Source organism: Coregonus lavaretus (assembly GCF_964263955.1).
Source record: "Coregonus lavaretus genome assembly, chromosome: 20".
Classification (NCBI taxonomy): Eukaryota; Metazoa; Chordata; class Actinopteri; order Salmoniformes; family Salmonidae; genus Coregonus; species Coregonus lavaretus.
The window spans coordinates 37,782,545-37,805,323 of record NC_140007.1 but is presented as its reverse complement, the minus strand read 5'-3'; the positions used below and the strand labels follow the sequence as shown (position 1 = coordinate 37,805,323).

The window sequence follows — 22,779 nt, the reverse complement described above, 5'->3', positions numbered from 1 at the left end:
TCTGACAACCAGCCAGCTTGGGAGGTAGAACCTAGGGAGGACCGGCTCTCTGGATTTACACTCCATTTAGGAAAGCTGTGTTGGTTCAAAATAAAATGCTATTGTGGTTTAACTTGTTAATGGGGAAGCTCTTCCTCTCAAGGTGACTCTCTGGTGCTGTTTAGCCAACTCATATGGTATTATCACAGCACAAACAGATCTGAGACCAGGCTATATTAAAGGGGACTTATTTTACTTTAATCAGTTGACCAGACAGAGTGGGTGTTCCCAACTCTGTCATCAAATCAAGATTAATTGTCTGATGCTTGGCACAGCAGCCCCCATCTATAGTGAACATTGGGTAGCCCTTCCCTTAGTCAGTTTGTTGCCAAGCAAATGTGAAAACTAGGAGACACACACATACAGAAACACATTTTTCTATTTTCTGTTGCTCAAAGCAGAAGTTTTTCAGGCTCTGTTTTGCCATCTGATGTGACTGGTGTCTGTACCACTGCCAGGTCAGGCTAACTGCATGCAGGGGAAAGTCAAAGCACTACTTAGGGTGCATCTCAAATGGCACCCTTTTCCCTATATAGTGCACTACTTTTGACCAGGGCCCATAGGACCGCCATAGGAAATAGGGGGGCATTTAGGACTTTCAGTACAAAAAACCCCTGATAGCTATCAATTTCTCTCTCAACCACAAATCACATCTCTCTCTCGTTCTCTCTCTCTCTCTCGCTCTCCCTCTCTCTCTCTCAGACGATGTGCATGCACTCATATGTCTGCATATTTGTTTCATGACTTTGCTGGCTACGAGAGTGTGTGTGTGTTGGTAGAACTCTTTTGGGTTCCATGTAGAACCCTCTGTGGAAAGGGTTCTACATTGACCCCAAAAGGGTTCTACCTGGAACCAAAAATAGTTATTCAAAGGGTTCTCTTATGGGAACAGCCGAAGAACCCTTTTAGTTTCTAGATAGCACTTACTATTCTAAGATTGTAGGGTTTCCCTCCCCAGTCAGCGGTTGTGAGTAGAGTAGTTAGTAGTACTGTTGTTGTTTATGGTGTCCTCTTTTCCCTCGCATCATGCCACAGTGGGCTGTCTGCAGCGTCTACTTCTACTTTTCAGGTTTCTATTGTTGTGGGGAGGAAGCAATAGCAATTGAACAAGCTACAGTCGCGCTAGCTGCAGTGCCAAAGACAGACAGACAGACAGACAGGTGAGAGGAAGTCTAGGAGGAGAGACAACGACCCAGGGATCAAAGACAGGCTAGAGACAAATGTCTTCTGTCCTCACCACCAGATAAGATTTGTTTTCTTCCAAACACTGTCACTCTGTCTGTCTGTCTGACTGTCTGTGTCTGTCTGTCTGTCTGTCTGTCAGTCAGTATGTCTGTCTCTGTGTCTGTCTGTCTGTCTGTCTGTCATTTTATTTTTGACATTTTAGTCATTTAGCGACTTACAATTAGTGAGTGCATACATTTTTCATACTGGCCCCCCGTGGGAATTGTCTGTCTGTCAGTGTGGCTGTCTGTCTGTCTGTCTGTCAGTATGTCTGTCTGTCTGTCTGTCTGTCTGTCTGTCTGTCTGTCTGTCTGTCTGTCTGTCTCTCAGAATTTCTGTCTGTCTGTTTGTCTGTCTGTCAGTATGGCTGTCTGTCTGAGTAATAGCTGAGGCCTTTGCCTGTGCCACTACCAGCTCTGGGTTACTGTAGACAGCAGCTGCTGAAGAAGACTACTCTCTGTCATGGTATAGTGACCAGATGAACAGTCGGCTGGTGCTCACCAGGGGGATGTAGGGGGAGACTATCTGGACATCTGGACATGAACTTGTCTGTCTGCTTCCTCCAGGATCTGCCTTCACAATAGCCTTTTACACTTATCCGGTTACATCATTACATCCGACTAGAACTTTATTTGGGACGTTCCTTTTTTAACATGCCCACTTCTGTTAGTTGTCCTCTCTTCTCTTTCGACCCACACCTTCTTAGGTCAGGGTGTCTGGGACCATTTAAAGGCCCCTTTCTTTGGGCAGCCTCGGGGGCTAGAAGTGGGTGGATGGGTGGTGTGGTGGGTCGTATGGCTTTCTGTTTGAAGCCCTGTGTGGTTTGACAGGCTGGTGTGGTGGTGTGGTGCAGGAAAGGAAAGGGGGTTACTCTGTGCCAAATGTTGGCTGTTGGCTTGGCTGGCTCCATAAGGCCCAGAATCAAAAGGCTCTTTATGAGGTGTTGTAAAGAAGAAAGGTTGGTTTGAAGGAGTGTGCTGTGTGCTCAACTCTCTGCCTGCCTCAGACTGAGACTCCAAGGCTAATTCCACTTTTAACATGGACCCTGAGGACACAAGCAGTTACCAGCCCCGCCTGCTGCCTTCCTGCCTGCCTGCTCTGCTCTGGGCTGCCCACCTTGTTTGGAAGAGAGGGCATAGGTGTGTGTGTGTGTGTGTGTGCTTGCTTGCTTGTATGTGAATAAAACGTCAGAATTCAGAACTCCAGGTGTAAGTCTTCAAATATTGGAAAACCTACTTATACGATGTTCGCATTCGTGGAACAGGGATTGATACATCTACAGTCGTGGTCAAAAGTTTTGAGAATGACACAAGTATTGGTCTTCACAAAGTTCGCTGCTTCAGTGTTATGAGATATTTTTGTCAGATGTTACTATGGTATACTGAAGTATAATTACAAGCATTCCATAAGTGTCAAAGGCTTTTATTGACAATTACATTAAGTTTATGCAAAGAGTCAATATTTGCAGTGTTGACCCTTCTTTTTCAAGACCTCTGCAAGCTGCCCTGGCATGCTGTCAATTAACTTCTGGGCCACATCCTGACTGATGGCAGCCCATTCTTGCATAATCAATGCTTGGAGTTTGTCCGAATTTGTGGGTTTCTGTTTGTCCACCCGCCTCTTGAGGATCGACCACAAGTTCTCAATGGGATTAAGGTCTGGGGAGTTTCCTGGCCATGGACCCAAAATGTTGATGTTTTGTTCCCCGAGCCACTTAGTTATCACTTTTGCCTTATGGCAAGGTGCTCCATCATGCTGGAAAAGGCATTGTTCGTCACCAAACTGTTCTTGGATGGTTGGGAGAAGTTGCTCTCGGAGGATGTGTTGGTACCATTCTTTATTCATGGATGTGTTCTTAGGCAAAATTGTGAGTGAGCCCACTCCCTTGGCTGAGAAGCAGCCCCACACATGAATGGTCTCAGGATGCTTTACTGTTGGCATGACACAGGACTGATGGTAGCGCTCACCTTGTCTTCTCCGGACAAGGTGTTTTCCGGATGCCCCAAACAATCGGAAAGGGGATTCATCAGAGAAAATGACTTTACCCCAGTCCTCAGCAGTCCAATCCCTGTACCTTTTGCAGAATATCAGTCTGTCCCTGATGTTTTTCCTGGAGAGAAGTGGCTTCCCGCGCTTGCTGGACTTTCTTGGGCGCCCTGATGCCTTCTTCACAACAATTGAACCTCTCTCCTTGAAGTTCTTGATGATCCGATAAATGGTTGATTTAGGTGCAATCTTACTAGCAGCAATATCCTTGCCTGTGAAGCCCTTTTTGTGCAAAGCAATGATGACGGCACGTGTTTCCTTGCAGGTAACCATGGTTAACAGAGGAAGAACAATGATTTCAAGCACCACCCTCCTTTTAAAGCTTCCAGTCTGTTATTCTAACTCAATCAGCATGACAGAGTGATCTCCAGCCTTGGCCTCGTCAACACTCTCACCTGTGTTAACGAGAGAATCACTGACATGATGGCAGCTGGTGCTTTTGTGGCAGGGCTGAAATGCAGTGGAAATGTTTTTTGGGGGATTAAGTTCATTTTCATGGCAAAGAGGGACTTTGCAATTAATTGCAATTCATCTGATCACTCTTCATGACATTCTGGAGTATATGCAAATTGCCATCATCAAAACTGAGGCAGCAGACTTTGTGAAAATTAGTATTTGTGTCATTCTCAAAACTTTTGACCACGACTGTACTTGCTATGTGCATTTCTCTCTCTCTCTCACTCTCTCTCTCTCTCTCAGACAGTGTGCGTGCACACACATGTCTGCGTATGTGTTTTGTGACTTTCTGTTGGTTATGACAGTGGGGTGTAAATCCCTTTGGGGTGGGTTAGGTTGGTAGGTTCTCTGCTCCTGTCTGTCCACATTGGTGTGCCTCCTCCTCCCCCCTCTACATCACAATAGGATTCGATAAACTATTAGTGTCCGTTGCTATATCAACGGTGTGATGACCTAATGATTAGAATACTGGAGATCATTACAGCCTAAATGACGTTCTTTTCATCATCGCTATGCAAACAAGGCTTATTTCCGCAACAATTTTGCTGTTTAAACAAGTTTTGTTTAGTTAATAAAATGAAAACATTAATTCAAACTACTTTTGGGTACCTTGGTTCAGGTAGTGAGCTTTCTGACCGCTGTTAAAGGAACTGCTACCGCTCAGTACCTTTAATGAAAGAAAGCAACCCTCACAGACACACAGACACCCATATGCACGCACACACACTCCTACCTTTCTGCCTGAAGCAGGGAAGTCACACAGTGTGTGTCTTTAACCCACACAATAGAGACCTGACTTTCCCAGTTGGATGGTATACAGTGATTCAATAGAGCTTACAGCAATAGAGCTTGAACAGCAATGTCATTATTGGCAACGTTTCAACCTATCTTAACCACAGAGCTGATGTGAGTAAGATGGAGAATTTAACCTGTGGTTGGTACATGAACTGTCAACCCATATGAACAGCCATGACACCGCAGAGGGAGATTACATGAACTGTCAACCAATATGAAAAGCCACAACACAGCAGAGGGAGATTACATTAACTGTCAACCAATATGAACAGCCATGACACCGCAGAGGGAGATTACATGAACTGTCAACCAATATGAACAGCCATGACACCGCAGAGGGAGATTACATGAACTGTCAACCCATATGAACAGCCATGACACCGCAGAGGGAGATTACATGAACTGTCAACCAATATGAAAAGCCATGACACCGCAGAGGGAGATTACATGAACTGTCAACCAATATGAAAAGCCATGACACCGCAGAGGGAGATTACATGAACTGTCAACCAATATGAAAAGCCATGACACCGCAGAGGGAGATTACATGAACTGTCAACCAATATGAAAAGCCATGACACCGCAGAGGGAGATTACATGAACTGTCAACCAATATGAACAGCCATGACACCGCAGAGGGAGATTATAAAGCACTGCATCAGATCCGCTGGAAAAAGGCAATGTGACGAAAAGAGGAAGGAAACATGCGTCTGCTGGAGGGCCTTACATCAGAGGGATGGTAGGAAGAGGTGGAGAGAGAGAGAGAGAGATAGAGATTGCCAGTGCATCTGATGATGGCTCCACATTATGGCACAGGCTAATTCTGCCGGGTATTGTGGTAGAGTGGAGTAATAAAAACATCCATAGAAATGTGAAGCATCCAGAGCACCAGTCTGCTAGAGTTTCTTGTCTGTAGTGCAGTAGTAAAGTAGGGCCCTTCCTCCCTGCAGTGCCACAGCCTGTGCCATGGGTAGAGGTGCCAGGGGCTCGTAGGGAGGCTCTGCACAGTGTGCCAGCTTGTCTCTCTGCCCCACTGTTCCACAGCCTCTTCTCAATCTGGAGCCCTCTGGCAGTCTGTGTGGCCACTCTACCTACACACACTTACATAGTATGCAGATACACACACACACAGTACACACACAAACCATACACACTCACTGTCTAGTATCTGACTGTAACAGACACATACAGCTTCAGGCTTGTACTCTGGGTTATTTATTGAAGTTAGAGATGCAGACAGACTCCCACCTGTAGCTGTACCGCTCTAACTATCAACTGTAAACAAGCCCAATACAAAGATCCATGTACAGCACTACAACTAGCACATACTTGAATGGCCCATTGGAACAGTACAGTGTGTGAATCAGGAGAGAGAGAAGAGTGAACAGAGAATTATATTTGCAAATCAAATGGAGTCTAGTCTGCAGATTCTGGGCGGAGCCGCTGGCTGGAAGAGTGCCCACTCTGAACTGAGAGGCCACAGTTCTATTCGCATACACGCTAGCACGCACACAAACATACATACGCAGGCAAGAACACACGCTAGCGAGCACACACAAACACACATACAACAAGCACACACACTAACTCCGTCACATGCCAAGACTCACCCTGGAACAGTGTCCCAGTGAAGATTCAATCACACCCACCCACAGTCACGTAGACCAAATCTGCAGGCAGCCTATTGTGAAAGAATAGTTGTTCCTCTGCCAGGGTGTCATATGCTAGCTAGCTGCTCGGTTAAATCGAGGGTTGCGCAACAACACAAAACACAGTAATGCCTTTGCTTTGCTCACAGTTGAATTGCTATTGGACACATACTGTACGTCACAGCACAGCTCCTCTTCTTCTCTAGAGAAGACAAAACAACAGACAGGTTTGGATCATCACCAGGAAGCCCCTCCTGTCTTGTTCCCTGTGTGTCCTTGCTTCTTTCTCTCCTTCTTCTATTGTGTCAACTTCAAGGGAAGTCAGTTGAACTTCAAGGGAAGTACGTTGAACTTCAAGGGAAGTCTGTTGAACTTCAAGGGAAGTCAGTTGAACTTCAAGGGAAGTACGTTGAACTTCAAGGGAAGTCTGTTGAACTTCAAGGGAAGTCAGTTTAACTTCAAGGGAAGTCCATTGAACTTCAAGGGAAGTCCATTGAACTTCAAGGGAAGTCCATTGAACTTCAAGGGAAGTCCGTTGAACTTCAAGGGAAGTCAGTTGGCCCAGTTGACGTTGACCTAGCTAGACATCTATTTCTGTCTAGTGTACTTGGCACATCTAATGAGGTGCAGTGATAGGATGTTTCTGATGTAACTCCGCAGATAGAGGCTGAAGGGGTCTGTGTGTGTGTCCCTGCATGTGTGCTTCTGCATGTGTGTGCTCATGAATGTGTGTGCGTGCATGGGTGTGTGACTCTGGGATTAGTGTAGGTCATGGCAGTGCAGCTGGACCACGTGTGTACAGAGGCCATTGAGAGAGGGGGATTAGGGGTAAACTGATACTTAGCAGATAATGAGCAGTGGCTACTGATAACTCAACTATACCCTCCTCTCATCTCTTCTCCTCCCCCCTGTCACCCCTTAGCACACAGCCCCACACACCACCCAGCTCTCCTCTCGTCCATCACCAGCCTGCAGCTCTCCGGACGGAGATTGTCATGCAAACTGAGGCCAAGGCTTCAGAGCTGATAAGAGGGCCTCTCATTTCAGAGGACTTTTTTTTCTAAACAAAGATGAACTGGGTTTGGGAGACAGGGAGAGACAGGGAGAGACAGGAAGAGACAGGGACAGACAGGGGAGGGGGCTCAGTGGGGTTGATTGAATAGTTCCATGTCATCATTATTGTGGGCCTGCTTCCCTGGGGTGGGGTAAGTGTGAAGGGCTATTTGGATAGGTATGGAGGGTGTGTGTGTGTGTGTGTGTGTGTGTGTGTGTGTGCGTGTGCTCATGTGCATGTGTGTGTGTGTGTGTGTGAACAGGAGTCAGGTTCTGTTCTACTATGACAGGAACCAGTTCAGGTTGTTGACAGATCCTGATGGATTATTCTGTTCTCCGCTGTCCTAGTTTCTCTCTCTCTCTCTCTCTCTCTCTCTCTCCACCCCCCTCTCTTTCTCTCTCTCTTGTTCGACCTCTCCGCCTCTCAGACCATCTAATTTACTATCAATTTCTTGACGCCACACAGGGTTTGTCCTTATCAAAGGACTTGTCAAACACATCGCCCCAGAGTCTCGTTTACTGCTGTTATTATTGCATAAACACACAAGTTCACGCCACACTCACTGAGGTTCTATTATATAATAATAATATAATAATATATGCCATTTAGCAAACACTTTTATCCAAAGCAACTTACAGTCATGCGTGCATACATTTTACGTATGGGTGGCCCCGGGAATCGAACCCACAACCCTGGCGGTGCAAGCGCCATGCTCTACCAACTGGACTCTTTCTCTGACCCTGTGTTCAAATCAAATCAAATAATCAAATCAAATGTTATTGGTCATGTACACATATTATGCCGATTTTTTCGCCGGTGTAGCTAAATGCTTCTGTTCCAACAGTGCAGTAATACCTACAGTGTTTGTAACATCCAGGGCCAAGAGGATTGCTGCAGATCCCTATTCCCAATTTAGTGCACTGCTTTTGACCTGGGATAAGGGTGCAATTTAGGTTGCAGACACACTCATCTGTTTTAAGAAATGGTTAGAGTAGAGAGGTTGATTTGTTACTTCAGTATTGGGATTATTCCTGAGACTGATTTAAAACACATTTTCCTCAAGCAGAATGAAGCTGTTAGGAATTTAGGCTGTAGACTTAGAATACATTTAGTTTGATATGAAAATGTATAAGAAAAGCATACGCTTGGCTGTAAGCAGCTAGTGACAAATGGCTCTCCAATCCAATGACATATTGCTGCTATTCTTATCATCAATGATTAGTTCTAGTAGCAGTAGCAGTAGAGCAGGGGTCAAAATAGGTTTTTAATGGATTTAGGCTAAGGAATTACAATATAGTTGGATGTAAAATGCATATAAAAAAATGATGCTTAGCATTAAGTGGACCAATAGCTCTCAGATGACACACTGTATCACTGCTGTTTATCATCAATGATAATCTAGTTGCAGTAGTAGTAGCAGTAAGATATGTTTCAATGGATTTAAGCTAAGGAATTTGAATATAGTTTGATGTAAAAAATGTTATGGGGGTTATAGGTTAAGTTTAGACTAGCCCTGTGGTTTCCATTGAAGGTGCTAGGGGGAGGTGGGGCCAGTAAAAGTTCGAATTTTTGCCTCCCTGTTTTTTTATTTTATGATTAGGGCTGCTTTTTTACGGGCCTGGGCCTACAGCTGCTGTTGTGAATAGCTGCCCAAGTTGTCTGGATCCTAATAAAGGCCTGGCCAGCCATGAGACTGTCTTTATAGGTCAGCTTATGAGCCTGGGTCTCTATTAAACCCTGCCAGGGCCGAGCTGAGGAATTTAGGGCCAGGAAACAAGAGAAAAATAGGGTTTGTGTGTCAGTGGGTGGTGGAGTTTGGAGGCTGGTGCTGGAGAAGTGGGGAGGTTGAAGTTTGAGGGGTGACCGGGGGTGAAAGTTGAAAGAAGTGTTATTAGGGAGGGGGTCAACATGTGTGTGTCTCTTACTGAGAGTTTGCAGTGTTAGCTAGCATGTGTGAGGGCCTAGTGTGTGTGGGTGTATATGCGTGTGCCTGTGTGTGTGTTGTGTGCGTGCGCCTGTGTGCGTGTGTGTGGCTTATGGCTTATGGAATCCATACAATGCACAGCTCAGTGCACTTATTTAGAACACCATGAGCATGTGACTCAAGGTACAACTGTGACTTCAGTGGTACGGCAGTCAGCTTGTGTGACTGGGTTTGAACAGGATTGACAAAGTCTGCAGTCTGCAGCAGTGGGAGGGGCAGACAGAGGCAGATGCCAGTTGTGCATGGACTTCTACATTTTGGTCTCTCATCTTCCTACACCTTAGCTACCTTGTCAGGTGTGTGCTAGATTTGTCCTGAGGTTGTGTTAAGTGGATGCCGGTCTCAGTGAGGCTGCTGTGGAATGACTGAGGAATCCCTAGCTGAAGGCACAGCCCTGCCCATTCAGCTACCAGTCCTTATCAGAGGCTGAGATCTGTCAATCTAATCAATCACGCCTCCACTTATTGTCAGTTATCTGCCTGCTGTTAAACGTTCTGCCACCTCTGGTCTCTTGGCCCTCCCACCCCTATGGGAGGGCAGCTCCTGCTCAGCCCAGTCCAAGCTCTTCTCTGTCCTGGCACCCCATTGGTGGAACCAGCTTCCCTGCCCATCTTCTGAAAATATCTGAAACCTTACCTCTTCAAAGACTGTCTGAAATAATCCCACAGCACCCCCCTCACACCCCCTCCTAAATAAAAATGAATAAAAAGCCTTTAGTGAACTAACACTGGCACTTGACTCTTTTCCATCTTACTAGCTCTGACTTTGCTATCTACTTTATTGAGGAAGAATGTACTTACTATGACTGTGAGATGTGGTTGTCCCACCTAGCTATCTTAAGATGAATGCACTAACTGTAAGTCGCTCTGGATAAGAGCGTCTGCTAAATGTAAATGTAAAATGTCTGTCTTCTCCTCACCAATAGTCAGCCAAAATCTCTCGCTTGTCTTTATTTGGTGTGCTCTAACCTTAGCATGAGTGAATTAAACTGTATGATAATGGCTCGCAAACAACTCTATTCGACTGCAAGCTAAAATTTTATAAAATCAATCAACAAATCAACCTCTCTACTCTTCTCTCTGTAGCGGTGGAGACCCAGAGCACCAGCTCTGAGGAGATGGTCCCCAGCTCTCCCTCTCCACCTCCCCCACCACGTGTCTACAAACCCTGCTTCGTGTGCCAGGACAAGTCCTCTGGATACCATTACGGAGTCAGCTCATGTGAGGGCTGCAAGGTGAGGAGGCCCCTGCTTCATCTTCATCATCATCACCACAAACACACAGACAACACTCAAACTCAACACTGACAAGACAAAATAACAGCCTGGCAGGCAGCAAGCAAAATAATATCTAGTTTCTAATGTACTCTCTCTCTCTCGCTCTATTTATTTTATCTATCTATCTATCTATCTATCTATCTATCTATCTATCTATCTATCTATCTATCTATCTATCTATCTATCTCTCTCTCTCTCTCTCTCTCTCTCTCTCTCTCTCTCTCTCTCTCTCTCTCTCTCTCTCTCTCTCTCTCTCTCTCTCTCTCTCTCTCTCTCTCTCTCTATCTATCTATCTATCTATCTATCTCTCTCTCGCTCTATTTATTTTCTCTCTCTCTCTCTCTCTCTCTCTCTCTCTCTATCTCTCTCTCGCTCTATTTATTCTCTCTCTCTCTCTCTCTCTCTCTCTCTCTCTCTGTTCATGTCTCCAGGGTTTCTTCCGGCGCAGTATCCAGAAGAACATGGTGTACACCTGCCACCGAGACAAGAACTGCCAGATCAACAAGGTGACCAGAAACCGCTGCCAGTACTGCCGACTGCAGAAGTGCTTCGAGGTCGGCATGTCCAAGGAAGGTGAGAGACGTAAGAGGGGCTGTGGGATGGGATGAGGGATACGGTTCTACTGACCTAGGACATCCAGGCACTGTGATACGGAAGCATGGACGCAAGCACACGCATGCACACACAGACGGAAGTACACACATACACATACTCTGAGAATATAAAGCAAGCACTCAGTATGCTATTAGATAGTCGTTGGCAAAGTTTGATATTAAATAATTAACCTAAGACAGTGGTCACCAACCGGTCGATCACAATCGACTGGTCAATCTCCAAGGCATTTCTTAGTTGATCACCAAATATTTCTGTAAAAAAAAACAACGATAATGTGTCTGAAGGTTGAACTGCCTACCCGGCAGGCCCAGAGAGCAAATCAAGTGCATATTGATAAGCGATTGTCAAGAATGCACAGAAGTTCCAAAATATGTGTGGAATGTAGTTTTGATTATTTGATTGCAATATGTGATCTGTAGGCTAAGAGAACTTCATAAACTGTTTATTCGATTGGGGGTTGGAATAGTGTGAGAAGACAACATATTAGGTGAGAATCAAAAAAAAGATTTGAGTCCCCATTCAAAGGCAAGGGCAGTGTGAATACAAAGAGAACTGAGTTATTTTGCTTTTTTTACCCCGGAGTTCACTTTAAAGAGGACTGAGATCGGTTATTTTAAAGAGGACTGTGAAAACACCCTCAGACTGACCATCAGATGCAGGCCATCAGTCTAGTAATAAAAAATTTAAAAAGCAAATTATTATGTTCACTCAGCTGTGCCTCACAAGTAATACAACAAATGATCTATTACCAGTGTGATCATATACCTACATTTTAAAAATATAATTTCAAAATGGTCTGAGACTAACAACATTGGCAGGGTAATTCAAGCATAGCCAATATGCAGTGATAATGTATTGGGCCTATAGCCTACTGCACAGACCTCATTGCTACAGAACTGTGTTTAATTGGTTAATGTTGCATAGGCTTATGTTTTTAAGTCATGTTTAAAGATAACTTTTGACTCAGAAAGTGATCTTGACTCAGAAAAGGTTGGTGACCACAGCAGGGTAGTGATTTGGATAGACTGGGCACAGGACCAACCTTATGACTAATCATGTTACCAAATGAGTCTGCCTCTGTCCCACATGGCACCCTATTCCCTATATAGTGCACTACTTTTCACCATAGCCCTTGGTCAAAAGTAGTGCACTATGTAGGGAATAGGGTGCCATTTGGGACACAGCCTCTGTCTTCCTGTTTCACCAGTCATCTCACTCTCAACACACCCTCGCATTGCCAACACCTTCCACCTTTCATTCACTGTCATCTCAGTGGTGAATGAGTTGGCACCAACTGATACTTCTGACAATAGCAGTAGCACTTTCAGCCACACAGGGCTCCATTTTCAGGGACTGTAAGTGATGTGAGGGTGTGTGTGTAGCAGTGTGTGTGAGTGAGTGGCAGGCGGTTTGCCCATGGGATATGTATATGGGTGTCACGACCGTCTTCCAAATGAGTAGACCAAAGCGCAGCGCGTTGAGCGAACATGACTTTATAAATTCAAAGTCTGGAACAAAACAACAAAACAAGAACGATTCGTGAAGTCCTCTGCAATACTGACAGAACATGGAACAAAAACCCACAACACCCAAAGGAAAACATACAGATAAATATGGCTCCCAATCAGAGATAACGAGCCGACAGCTGACACTCGTTACCTCCGATTGGGAGTCACATGACTACACAAGAACTAACCAAAACCACACACACCCAAATGAACACACCCTATTCCCAACCTAACCAAAACAAACCCCCACAAAACGAATACACCCTGGCTCAAATACAAGTCCCGGAGCCAGAGTGTGACAGTACCCCCCCCTAAAGGCGCGGACTGCGACCGCGCCTCAACTAGGGCTAACCAAGGGAGGGCTGGGTGGGCATACCTCTTCGGCGGTGGTTCTGGCTCTGGTCGTGGTCCCCACCCCACCATAGTCACTACCCGCTTCCGTAGCCTCCTCCAACTGACCACCCTCCAACTTACCCCCACCGGATTAAGGGGCAGCACCGGACTAAGAGGCAGCACCGGACTAAGGGTCAGCACCGGACTAAGGGGCAGCACCAGGATAAGGGGCAGCACCAGACTAAGGGGCAGCACCGGACTAAGGGGCAGCACCGGACTGAATGGCAGATCCTGGCTGGCTGGCTCATGGCTGGCTGACGGATCTGGCTGCTCATGGCTGGCTGACGGATCTGGCTGCTCATGGCTGGCTGACGGATCTGGCTGCTCATGGCTGGCTGACGGATCTGGCTGCTCATGGCAGGCTGACGGATCTGGCTGCTCATGGCTGGCTGACGGATCTGGCTGCTCATGGCAGGCTGACGGATCTGGCTGCTCATGGCTGGCGGAAGGCTCTGGCTGATCCTGTCTGGCGGACGGCTCTGGCTGATCCTGTCTGGCGGAAGGCTCTGGCTGATCCTGTCTGGCGGAAGGCTCTGGCTGATCCTGTCTGGCGGAAGGCTCTGGCTGATCCTGTCTGGCGGAAGGCTCTGGCTGATCCTGTCTGGCGGAAGGCTCTGGCTGATCCTGTCTGGCGGAAGGCTCTGGCTGCTCCTGTCTGGCGGAAGGCTCTAGCGGCTCCTGTCTGGCGGAAGGCTTTAGCGGCTCCGGTCTGGCGGACGGCTCTGAAGGCTCATGGCAGACGGGCGGCTTTGCAGGCTCAGTACAGACGGGCAGTTCATGCAGCGCTTGGCAGACGGACAGTTCAGACGGCGTTGGGCAGACAGGCAGTTCAGGCGCCTTTGGGCAGACGGGCAGTTCAAGCGCCGTTGGGCAGACGGGCAGTTCAGGCGCCGTTGGGCAGACGGGCAGTTCAGGCGCCGTTGGGCAGACGGCAGACTCTGGCCGGCCGAGACGCACTATAGGCCTGGTGCGTGGTGCCGGAACTGGTGGTCCCGGGCTGAGGACACGCATCTCAGGGCTAGTGCGGGGAGCAGCAACAGGCCGGGCTGGGCTGGCGACGCACACCGTAGTTCTAGTGCGTGGAGCAGGAACAGGCCGGACCGGGCTGGCGACGCACACCGTAGACTTGGTGCGGGTGGCAGGAACAGGCCGGACCGGGCTGGCGACGCGCACCGTAGACTTGGTGCGGGTGGCAGGAACAGGCCGGACCGGGCTGGCGACGCGCACCGTAGACTTGGTGCGGGTGGCAGGAACAGGCCGGACCGGGCTGGCGACGCGCACCGTAGACTTGGTGCGGGTGGCAGGAACAGGCCGGACCGGGCTGGCGACGCGCACCGTAGACTTGGTGCGGGTGGCAGGAACAGGCCGGACCGGGCTGTGGAGACGGATAGGAGGCCTGGAGTGAACAGCGGCCACCACCCGTCCTGGCTGAATGCCTACCCTCACACACTCTGTGTGAGGCATCCGCACAGGACGTACAGGGCGGTGTACCCCTGGCCTGGTGGCCTCCTGGATACTCCCCCTTTTCTCCTCCGTCAGCCCCGTCGTCCATGCCGTGTGCCCCCCCCTAAAAATTTTCTGGGGTTGACTCACGACCGTCCGACGACGACCCTGATCACGCCGTAGCTCCTCTCTACGGCGCGCCTCCACCGTCTCACTCCATGGCCGGCGATCCATCCCGGCCAGGATTTCCTCCCAGGTCCAGGACCCCTGCCCGTCCAAGATCTGCTCCCACGTCCAGGCTGCCTGCTCCTGGACACGCTGCTTGGTCTTGGTATGGTGGGTTTTTCTGTCACGACCGTCTTCCAAATGAGTAGACCAAAGCGCAGCGCGTTGAGCGAACATGACTTTATAAATTCAAAGTCTGGAACAAAACAACAAAACAAGAACGATTCGTGAAGTCCTCTGCAATACTGACAGAACATGGAACAAAAACCCACAACACCCAAAGGAAAACATACAGATAAATATGGCTCCCAATCAGAGATAACGAGCCGACAGCTGACACTCGTTACCTCCGATTGGGAGTCACATGACTACACAAGAACTAACCAAAACCACACACACCCAAATGAACACACCCTATTCCCAACCTAACCAAAACAAACCCCCACAAAACGAATACACCCTGGCTCAAATACAAGTCCCGGAGCCAGAGTGTGACAATGGGTGTAATGTTTGTGTGGGATGTGTGTTAGGACCGGGATCACATTGTCCCTCTGCTATTACTGGATATCCTGAGAGGAAGGAAATAATGGGAGGAGGGAGGGAGGGAGGGAGGCCGTACTTACTGGTCAACTCAATGGTCAACTCAAGTTTCAAGTTTTAAGTTTCAACGTTTATTCGCCACGTGCACAGGATACAACAGGTGTAAAACAGAACAGTGAAATTCTTACCTTGAGAGCTCTTTCCCAACAACGCAGTGATAATAATAATAATATAGATAATAATAAAAAATAAAAATAAAAACCACACAAGAACGACGATGTGAGTTAAAGAAACACGAGAATGCAAGTATATACAGGTAATTGTCAGTACCTTATTGAATGTGCAGGGTTACTGGAGTGGTTGAGGTGGTTTGTAAACAGGGCTGAAAAGGTACTGGTAGCAGGACAGGAGGAGGAACAGAATGGGAGATAACAGTGTATGGGGAGATAGTGTCATCAGTTTGTTTAATGAAGTTCTGTTATAAGCTGTATTGTATAACATGGCTTAATAACATCAGTGGCTAGGCCTACATATCATGACTGATCCATGTTGTCACTGAAATTCTCACTCACATGTTGTATGTTCTTCTCCTCCTTCTCCTCCTTCTCCTCCTCCTCCTCCTCCTCCTCTTCTTCCTCTTCCTCCTCTTCCCCCCCACCTCCCCACCCCCCAGCGGTGCGTAACGACAGGAACAAGAAGAAGAAAGACGTCAAGGAGGAGTTGGTGTTGCCGGAGAGTTATGAGCTGAGTGGAGAAATGGAGGAGCTGGTCAACAAAGTCAGCAAAGCCCACAAAGACACCTTCCCCTCACTGCTGCAGCTGGGCAAATACCACACTGTAAGAGTCTCACACATTTTTCTGTTTGAACATACTGACACAAATCCGCTATGAACATGTATACCTTCCCAACTCAAAAGGCCAGTTTAGGGTCAATCTTATTTCTCCAATGGTCACTGTGTGAGAGCAGGGGTAAGGTGATTGGTTGGTGTAAAGTAAGACTGTGAGAGCATTCTACCTGGTTGGATGATGTCCAGTAATATCTTCTACCTGATTGATGTCTAGTAAGACAGCCAGGTCACCCGTGATACAAGTCAGTATTCGACGTCCATCCATGTCTGAGGACGTCGGGAGATGACGTGGAAACTGGCCACTAGGGGCAACAGTGAGCGCTGTTACCTTCAAGTAGGTTTGGGTTTTGCTAGGACATTGTGGACAGGGATGGCAGATGGGTGTAAGCAAGTTTGAATCCAGCGATAGAAAGTCGTTTTTTAGATTTTTGTTTTAAGCTTATCCCAAACCGTAACCCTTACCTTAACCATTCTGAGTTAATACCTAACCTTAAGATTTTGGAGTTAATGCCTAAACTTTACCCTAACCTTAAACACTTCAAAATTTGACGTTTGGAACAACTTCTAAATTTTTCGTATGACAAACATGGATGGATGTCTAATTCTGATGTGAGACTGAGAGCTAGTTGAGTAAGAACCCTGTCTTTTAACCCTGTCTGTGTCCCCACCGTGCTCATTATATCTCTCTCTTTATCTCTCCTGTTCTCCAGAACTCCAGTTCAGACCACCGCGTGCAGCTGGACCTGGGGCTGTGGGATAAGTTCAGTGAGCTCTCCACCAAGTGCATCATCAAGATCGTGGAGTTTGCCAAGCGCCTCCCAGGCTTCACCACCCTCACCATCGCTGACCAGATCACCCTCCTCAAATCAGCCTGCCTGGACATCCTGGTACTTACCTGGTTCTTCCGATCCCCTTAACCCCCTCTGTATTATCAAACCAAGTCCCGCCAGTCATAGTTGAGATCTGTCGAGATGGTCCCCATTATCTATTCTCTGGTACTCAGAAAGCCATGTGTAAATGTAATGATAAGAGGACAGTGCCTCTCAGTGGATAGAGGTGGCATTGCAAGAATAACTTCATATGTCGAAGTTTAATAGTTTTATGGACAATAGATATAGAACATAGCCTACTACATGGCTCAGCCTTCCTGTTGTATGCAGATAATACATTTTATTATACATTTTATACAATACATTTTATTTATGGTATACTTCCCCCCCCCCCCCCCTCTCTCTCTCTCTCACTCCTAGATGTTGAGGATCTGCACGCGCTACACCCCAGAGCAGGACACCATGACCTTCTCAGACGGGCTCACCCTGAACCGGACCCAGATGCACAACGCAGGCTTCGGCCCGCTCACAGACCTGGTGTTTGCCTTTGCTGGCCAGCTGCTGCCTCTGGAGATGGACGACACAGAAACGGGCCTCCTCAGCGCCATCTCCCTCATCTCTGGAGGTACTGCATCCCTGAGGGGATTAACAAGATTTTACTGCTAGTCAATACAATGTTAAGAGCACATACAGAGCTACATGTCTGTGAGGTGTTCGGCCGGGATAACATCCTCACTCAGTTACAATACCAGTAGAAATCTGGAGGTAAAATACTTTGGTTACACTATACTTTACACTTTATTATATTTAATGGCGCCGGAGGAGATGGCTGCCATTTTACGGGCTCCTAACCAATTGTGCTATTGTGTGTGTTTTTTCGCGTTATTTGTAACTTATTTTGTACATAATGTTTCTGCCACTGTCTCTTATGACTGAAAAGAGCTTCTGGATATCAGGAGAGCGATTACTGAACTCGTACTGGACGAAGATTTTTTCTTTAACGAGTCGGACGTGAAGAATTTACTTCAGACACCCGACAAGGCCCAAATCCCCGTCAATCGCAGGAGAAAGAGATGGAGAAATAGGGGATGTAGGTCGGGGTGCCTTGTAAGGATCCGATGGCGAGTGGAGAATCTGCCTCTACCATCAGTCCTATTAGCCAACGTACAATCATTGGATAACAAAATAGACGAGCTACGATCACGAATATCCTACCAACGGGACATTAAAAACTGTAATATCTTATGTTTCACCGGGTCGTGGCTGAACGACGACATGGATAACATACAGCTGGCGGGGTTTACGCTGCATCGGCAAGATAGAACAGCCGCCTCCGTTAAGACAAGGGGTGGTGGTCTGTGTATATTTGTAAACAACAGCTGGTGCACTAAATCTAATATTAAGGAAGTCTCTAGGTTTTGCTCGCCTGAGGTAGAGTATCTCATGATAAGCTGTAGACCACACTATTTACCTAGAAAGTCTTTATCTATATTTTTCATAGCTGTCTATTTACCTCCACAAACTGATGCTGGCACTAATACCGCACTCAGTGAGCTGTATAAGGCCATAAGCAAACAGGAAAACACTCATCCAGAGGCAGCGCTCCTAGTGGCCGGGGACTTTAATGCAGGGAAACTTAAATCCGTTCTACCTCATTTCTACCAGCATGTTAAATGTGCAACCAGAGGGAAAAACTCTAGACCACCTTTACTCCACACACAGAGACGCGTATAAAGCTCTCCCTTGCCCTCCATTTGGCAAATCTGACCATAATTATATCCTCCTGATTCCTGCTTACAAGTAAAAACTAAAGCAGGAAGCACCAGTGACTCGGTCAATAAAGAAGTGGTCAGATGACGCAGATGCTAAGCTACAGGACTGTTTTGCTAGCACAGACTGGAATATGTTCCGGGATTTTTCCGAAGGCATTGAGGAGTACACCACATCAGTCACTGGCTTCATCAATAAGTGCATCGATGATGTCGTCCCCACAGTGACCGTACGTACCCCAACCAGAAGCCATGGATTACATGCAACATCTGCATTGAGCTACAGGGTAGAGCTGCCGCTTTCAAGGAGCGGGATTCTAACTCGGACGCTTATAAGAAATCCTGCTATGCCCTCCAACGAACCATCAAACAGGCAAAGCATCAATACAGGTCTAAGATTGAATCGTACTACACCGGCTCCGACGCTCGTCGGATGTGGCAGGGCTCACAAACTATTACAGACTACAAAGGGAAGCGCAGCTGCGAGCTGCCAAGTGACACGAGCCTACCAGACGAGCTAAATTACTTCTATGCTCACTTTGAGGCAAGCAACTGAAGCATGCATGAGAGCATCAGCTGTTCTGGACGACTGTGTGATCACGCTCTCCGTAGCCGATGTGAGTAAGACTTTTAAACAGGTTGACATTCACAAGACGTATTACCAGGACGTGTACTCCGAGCACGCGCTGACCAACTGGCAAGTGTCTTCACTGACATTTTCAACGTGTCCCCTGACTGAATCTGTAATACCAACATGTTTCAAGTAGACCACCATTGTCCCTGTGCCCAAGAACACTAAGGTAACCTGCCTAAATGACTACAGACCCGTAGCACTCACGTCTGTAGCCATGAAGTGCTTTGAAAGGCTGGTCATGGCTCACATCAACACCATTATCCCAGAAACCCTAGACCCACTCCAATTTGCATACTGCCCCAACAGATCCACAGATGATGCAATCTCTATTGCATTCCACTGCCCTTTCCCACCTGGACAAAAGGAACACCTACGTGAGAATGCTATTAATTGACTACAGCTCAACGTTCAACACCATAGTGCCCTCAAAGCTCATCACTAAGCTAAGGACCATGGGACTAAACACCTCCCTCTGCAACTGGATCCTGGACTTCCTGATGGGCCGCCCCCAGGTGGTAAGGGTAGGTAACAAAAAAAAACCCAAAAAAAACAAATGTAACAACACAGCTGCCACATTGAACCTCAACACGGGGGCCCCTCAGGGGTGTGTCCTCAGTCCCCTCCTGTACTCCCTGTTCACCCATGACTGCATGGCCAGGCACGACTCGTGTGGTGCCAGGGTAACAACCTCTACCTCAACGTGATCAAGACAAAGGAGATGATTTTGGACTACAGGAAAAGGAGGACCGAGCAAGCCCCCATTCTCATCGACGGGGCTGTAGTGGAGCAGGTTGAGAGCTTCAAGTTCCTTGGTGTCAACATCACCAAAAAACTATAATGGTCCAAACACACCAAGACAGTCGTGAAGATGGCACGACAAAGCCTATTCCCACTCAGGAAACTGAAAGGATTTGGCATGGGTCCTCAGATCCTCAAAAAGTTCTACAGCTGCACCATCGAGAGCATCCTGACTGAGGACCCATGCACTTATTTTTCTTAAAACTGCATTGTTGGTTAAGGGCTTGTAAGTCAGCATTTCACTGTAAGGTCTACAGCTGTTGTATTCGGCGCATGTGACAAATAATATTAGATTAGATTTGATTTGACTTTATTGACTTTGTCAAATCGTCAATTACATCAATCATCAATTACATCAATCCTAGTGTGATGGATGAGTCCTGTTTATCATGTATTGTGTATTTAACTCTGTCCTCTCCCCCATCCGTCCCTCAGACCGTATGGACCTGGAAGAGCCCCAGAAGGTGGACAAGCTGCAGGAGCCCCTCCTGGAGGCCCTGAAGATCTACGCCCGTCGCAGACGCCCCAACAAGCCCCACATGTTCCCCCGCATGCTGATGAAGATCACTGACCTCAGAGGCATCAGCACCAAGGGTCAGTATTAGTACAGTGGATTAGAGTCGAGTATCCTCCATTAGTGCACCTGTACACACTGTCTTGGCACACATTGATGATATGTTAAGATTTGGACCACACTGTCTGGAACTTCAAGGGTGGGTTGTAGACTTTTTTCTCTCTCAGTATTTTATTATTTTTCTGACAGGACAGTTAGAATAAGATTGGGATACAGGCATTGGAGAGGGTACAGAATGGAAGGGCACAGACAGGAGAGGCAGAGCCAAAAGGAATCACTTTCCAGATATGATGCCATGGTTTCTCTTTTCTTTTTGTCCTGTCTGTACAGGGGCAGAGAGAGCCATCACTCTGAAGATGGAGATCCCAGGCCCCATGCCTCCTCTGATCAGGGAGATGTTAGAGAACCCAGAGGCTTTCGAGGACCAGACAGAGAGCAGTGGAGAGAGCTCCCCACCGCCCGTTCCACCAGCTTCCACCAAGCCCCCCACCACAATGAAGACTGAGGCCGAGGACGAGGAGGACTGCTGGGGGACAGAGAACGGCAGCGAGCCTTCCCCAGAGGAGGAAGATGAGGATGACTATGATGATGGGGAGGAGGAGGATCGGGACAGGGGCTCGGACAGTGAGGGGGAATCCTGGACTCTGGAGGGTAGCAGCGAAGGGGCTAGGAAGAACCATGCCGGGAGGGCGCAGTGAGGAGGAGAGAAGATCACAGACATGCAGACTGTACACTCAAACACACACACAAACTGACGTAATCACACACACACACACACACACACCCTACCCCTTCCAGTGCTGGCCCTCCCTAACCTCCACATCCCCTCTATCTTCCTAATGCACATCCGTATCTCCAAGCAGGACAGGGCAGGACATGGCAGCAGAGCCTTACGCCTGCCTGTATAGCCTCTATAACTCAGGTTCCCTGACTCACAGGTTCTTGACAAGTGACATGCAGAGAGACTATTATAAAATGGGAGATGGCGAAACGACATGATGCAACCATCTGGACTCGTGACTCGTGATATAGAGAAGAGAGGAGATGACAAGAATAACTGACTATCTTTGATGAAACAAATGTCAAATGTTTTACTATCTTCTTGTTTGTATCTATATAGAGGAATGTCCAAACCAGACAGCATGAACTGAACAGTAGATCCGAATGCAAAGCAAAGCACACTTCTCAAAAAGAAAAATACAGGATGAAACCAAACTGAATATGCTAATCGTTTTTTTTTTTGCTTTTGGGAATTGTTAAATTTCTTCATGTTTTATTTTCTTGATTTTTCTTTTTCTTTCAATTTATGAATAAGTCCATACATATCTATATACCATTATATTATTAGTCTTTGTTTGTTATCCTGGTTTTGATTTTGTTAGATGAGGTTTTGTGTTTGAGGAGTTTTCCAGCGGAGATATCCAGAGAGAGAGAGCAATCAGAATCAGAACTGGCATACCACTAACTGAATCTCCTTTCCAGCTGCGCCACTGGTATATTTCGGGCACTTTTGCTCGCCGTAGATGTCAATGATAATCAACTCAGTAATGTTAACTTGTGTTACAGTGACTCAAGTTGTGATTTGTGTTGTTATCAGGGGACTAGCATTAATCCATGTGCTTTCTTTCAGCACAACAATCTATGCTGCCGATTGGATAGTGTCTTTGTGCCAAAGTTAGCAACTCATTTTTGGAAACAGAGAGTCAGGGACCCCAGACACCAACAAGTGCCCACACACACATCAAATCTTCACTCCTAAATTAGGCACACACACACACACTAAATCTCGGACCTATAACAGATGTGCCAACTTGGTTCGGGTGCTTGGTCAGAGTTTGACACTTGGCCGTGTATGTAGTACTTTGATATCCTGTTTTATACCAGGCACCGCTAGCAAAGTCAATTACAATACAATACATACAGCTTTATTGTCCAATATTGACAGTACCATCACTGCCAATCTCATCTTATCAGCAGTAATACAATTGTAAAACTCAACAGAAATCATCAGATGTCTGTCAAACGAAATAACTATTTGACGACATGCACAAGCAGACACTCTTGCGTACACACAAACAC

At 47.0% G+C, this 22,779-nt stretch overlaps 1 pseudogene across 1 annotated transcript in view; it reads left to right on the top strand.

Moving 5' to 3' along the window:
• The window catches only part of LOC311148216 (retinoic acid receptor gamma-A-like), a 40,140-nt pseudogene extending 17,683 nt beyond the window's left edge, over positions 1 to 22,457 (top strand). The window contains exons 2-8 of the transcript XR_014615642.1: positions 10,333 to 10,481; positions 10,955 to 11,096; positions 15,921 to 16,084; positions 16,806 to 16,982; positions 17,346 to 17,550; positions 20,562 to 20,720; positions 21,031 to 22,457. The product of XR_014615642.1 is annotated as a retinoic acid receptor gamma-A-like (transcript). The remainder of the gene's footprint in view (positions 1 to 10,332; positions 10,482 to 10,954; positions 11,097 to 15,920; positions 16,085 to 16,805; positions 16,983 to 17,345; positions 17,551 to 20,561; positions 20,721 to 21,030) is intronic.
• Positions 22,458 to 22,779: the final 322 nt, after the last annotated feature.